Source organism: Myotis davidii, unplaced genomic scaffold (genome assembly GCF_000327345.1).
Source record: "Myotis davidii unplaced genomic scaffold, ASM32734v1 scaffold362, whole genome shotgun sequence".
NCBI classification, from domain to species: domain Eukaryota; kingdom Metazoa; phylum Chordata; class Mammalia; order Chiroptera; family Vespertilionidae; genus Myotis; species Myotis davidii.
This window is the reverse complement of record NW_006297152.1, coordinates 2,868,946-2,873,336: the sequence shown is the minus strand read 5'-3', so window position 1 is coordinate 2,873,336 and position 4,391 is coordinate 2,868,946. Positions and strand designations below refer to the sequence as shown.

Here is a 4,391-nt window from a genome sequence, read left to right as displayed (position 1 = left end):
CAGGAATGATCTCACCTTTCAGAAATGTCTGAAGATAGACTTTATTTTCTCAGCTATCGCACACTGGGGAACTTTCATCACATTAAAGGTGTGGTAGTTTTATACACGTTTTAGATGTTCATGGAGTTGAAGTTGAGGGTCACTGTGTCATCTATCCTCCGTAGTGTTCCCACTGAACCCAAGTTTCCTGATGCCCTTCCAATTTCTAACTCCTCCCCCAACCCATTTTCTCTATAGGAACTGGGTGAAATTGTAGTGCCACCCAGCCAGCGGGGCTCAGTGGTTAAGCATCGACCTATGAACGAGGAGGCTATGGTTTGATTCCTGGTCAGGGTACATGCTTGGGTTGCAGGCTTGATCCCTAGTAGGGAGTGTGCAGGAGGCAGCCGATCAACGATTCTTTCTCATCATTGATGCTTCTATCTCTCTCCTCTCTGAAATCAATAAAAGTATATTTTAAAATTTGTAGTTCCACCAGAAAAATACATGCATACCTTATAACAAAGATTTCTTATTTCATGGTCTATACAATGACTCACAAGCACGCTTGTTTATGAGCACTTACTGTTGGAATAGCTCACTCAGGAATTTTCCAAGTAGGCATAAAGTACACAAAGAATAATACAAATGGATATTATCAGTGGAAGGGCTTCTCGGGAGACCTCAAAGTGTGGCAGTCTTTGGTGGATTTGCTCAGATGTGCAGACTGTGAAACTGGTTTTGTCGGCACTCTAAGAATGGACACTTTCTCAGGAATAGGCTCTTATTAACCGCAGTCACAGCAGTCTTGTCTAAAATCGGAATACCTACTCGGTCATCTGTGATGAGAAATCTACTTTCCATCACTCTTATCAACATAACCAGTACATTCTCCCTATAGGGACACAAACGAGGGGGCAAATCATTATCTGAAGGTTGTCGGCTTAGGACCACTGTGATGGATATATATGTTTATTTTCACAGGATGATTTATTTCCCCCTTCGTGTAAGTTTTGGTGGGAAGATGCTGTAGGGAGAGCTTCATGACTTTAAATTCTGTTGTATCTTCAAGCTGCACCTCTCAGCTGAACCCCAGGTCCATATATATGACAGCTTCCTTCCTATGTACCCCTGGATGTCTACCAGATATCTCCAATTGAGCATGCCCAAGCTGAGAACCTACATTCTCATCCTCACTCCACCATCCCTTTAAATCAACTCTTTCTGCTCTCTTTTCAGTCTCCGTTAATGGTGACTGAGGCATCATTTTCAGACCCCCACATCCAGTCTTCAGTGATCCCTGTCAATAGACATCTGGATTTGGCCACTTCTTGCTGCCCCCTGCCACAACCCTGGTATGGTTACCATCATTTCCCACCTGGAATATTGCAGTGGCTTCATATCTGATCTCCTTGCTCTGACCTTGTAGTCTCTACAGTCTCTACAGTCTGATTTCAACACTAAGGCTAAGCAGGGGTGGGCAAACTTTTTGACTCGAGGGCCACAGTGGGTTCTTAAACTGGACCGGAGGGCCGGAACAAAAGCATGGATGGAGTGTTTGTGTGAACTAATATAAATTCAAAGTAAACATCATTACATAAAAGGGTACAGTCTTTTTTTTTTTTTTTTTAGTTTTATTCATTTCAAATGGGCCAGATCCGGCCCGCGGGCCTTAGTTTGCCCACGGCTGGGCTAGAGAGATACACACACACACACACACATGCATATTTTATTTCAAAGGGAGAGAGACAGACACATCAATGATGAGAAAGAATCATTGATCGGCTGCCTCCTGCATGCCCCACAATGGGGATCAAGCCCACAACCCAGGCATGTGTCCTGACTGGGAATCGAACCGTGACCTCTTGGTTCATAGGTCGGACCACGGAGCCACTGTGGCTGGGCTAGAGTGATCCTTTTAACACCTGTCATATCATGTAACCTCTGAGGAATCACAGTTTAGCTTGAATCTGCTGTCTAAACACAGGGCTATGTAGGATCACAGTACTACTACATATTTACTCTGGAAATGAGAGTGAGTAGCATCATTTGCATGACCATGCACCTGATATGTAACTGGGAGGTCTCAGATTTAATGTCTATGTAGAAGACAGTGTTTCTTAAAGGGAAATTAATAAAACATTCTTATTTGAAGCTTATATGTATTATTGAAATTCAACAGTGATAAAAGCAATGGTTTAGATTTTAAACCCAACAAAAGATCCTTTTGTCACCCTAACCGGTTTGGCTAAATGGATAGAGCGTCTGCCTGTGGACTGAAGGGTCCCAGGTTCAATTCCGGTCAAGGGCATGTACCTTGGTTGCGGGCACATCCCCAGTAGGGGATGTGCAGGAGGCAGCTGATCGATGTTTCTCTCTCATCGATGTTTCTAACTCTCTATCCCCTCTCCCTTCCTCTCTGTAAAAGAGAGGAAGCTTTAATATTTTTATATAATTTAATTCTTGACTGTCTAACTAGTGATAAAATATACAGCTAATCAAATAATTGTTTTGCCATTTCTCATTAAATAACAATAACAACAAAAATATAAACATGCATAATTACAAATTGTATGCAATACCTTAACCATATTTCTGTCTTCCCACCGAAAGGACAAAAGATGTTCTGGGGGAATTCATTTGGATATGATTCATTTCATGTAAAATGTCTTCCAGATTGCATCAAAATGAATGAAATACTTAGGAATAAATTTAACCAAGGAGGTGAAAGACCTGTACAGTAAAAGTGATAACACACCGATGAAAGAAATCACAAATACTAGAAAGTGCAGAGGTAGCCTCTGCTCATGATTGGAAGAATTAATATTATTAAATTTCCATAGTACCCAAAGCAATGTACAATCAGTGCAATCCGTATCACAATTCCAATGGTATTTTTCACAGAAATAGAACAAGCAGTCATAAAATCTGTGCAGATGTACAGAAGACCATAAATACCCACAACAATCTTGAGAAAGAAGAACAAAGTTGGAGGCATCATGCTTCCTGATTTCAAACTATATTACAGAGTTACAGTAATTTTAAAAAGTACGGTATTGGCGTAAAAACAGACACATAGATCAATGGAATAGAATGGAGAACCCAGAAATAAATGTATACATATATGGTCAATTAATTTATTACAAAGGAGCCAAGAAATGGGGAAAGGACAACCTCTTCAATAAATGGTCCTGGGGGGAAATTGACCTCCTACATGCAAAAGAGTGAAACTAGGCCACTGTTTCACATCATACACAAAAACTAACTTAAAATGAATGAAAGACTTGAACAGAAGACCTGAAGCCATGAAACTCCTAGGAAAACAACAACACATAGTTGGTAAGCTTCTTGCATCAGTCTTGGTGATGATTTTTTTTTTATTTGACAAAAGCAGAGACCATAAAAGCAAAAATAAACAAGTCGGACTACATCAAATTGAAAAGTTTCTGCACAGCAAAGGAAACCATCAACAAAATGAAAAGGTAACCTCCCAAATGGAAAAGAAATAGCTTCAAATCATATATCTGACAAGACGTTAATATCTAAAATATGTAAGGAATTCATACAACTCAATAGCAAAAAACCCAAACAATTAAAAAGTGGGCAGAGGATCTGAACAGACATTTTTCTAAAGACATATTGTTGGCCAAAAGTTATATGGAAAGGGAAAACTTAATGCCCTACTAAGAGGGGATTCCCAGTATATGAATTTGATTTCAAACTATATTACAAAGTTACAGTAATTTTAAAAAGTACGGTATTGGCGTAAAAACAGACACATAGATCAATGGAATAGAATGGAGAACCCAGAAATAAATGTATACATATATGGTCAATTAATTTATTACAAAGGAGCCAAGAAATGGGGAAAGGACAACCTCTTCAATAAATGGTCCTGGGGGGAAATTGGCCTCCTACATGCAAAAGAATGAAACTAGGCCACTGTTTCACATCATACACAAAAACTAACTTAAAATGAATGAAAGACTTGAACAGAAGACCTGAAGCCATGAAACTCCTAGGAAAACAACAACACATAGTTGGTAAGCTTCTTGCATCAGTCTTGGTGATGATTTTTTTTTTATTTGACAAAAGCAGAGACCATAAAAGCAAAAATAAACAAGTCGGACTACATCAAATTGAAAAGTTTCTGCACAGCAAAGGAAACCATCAACAAAATGAAAAGGTAACCTCCCAAATGGAAAAGAAATAGCTTCAAATCATATATCTGACAAGACGTTAATATCTAAAATATGTAAGGAATTCATACAACTCAATAGCAAAAAACCCAAACAATTAAAAAGTGGGCAGAGGATCTGAACAGACATTTTTCTAAAGACATATTGTTGGCCAAAAGTTATATGGAAAGGAGGTGCTCAACATCACTAATCACCAGGGAAATGCAACGCAAA

General features: G+C 39.1%; 1 protein-coding gene across 1 annotated transcript in view; it reads left to right on the top strand.

Annotated features, from left to right (window-relative positions):
- LOC102761717 (hemicentin-1) overlaps positions 1-4,391 on the top strand; it is a 127,711-nt gene that overhangs the window by 28,956 nt on the left and 94,364 nt on the right. The window lies entirely within an intron of this gene.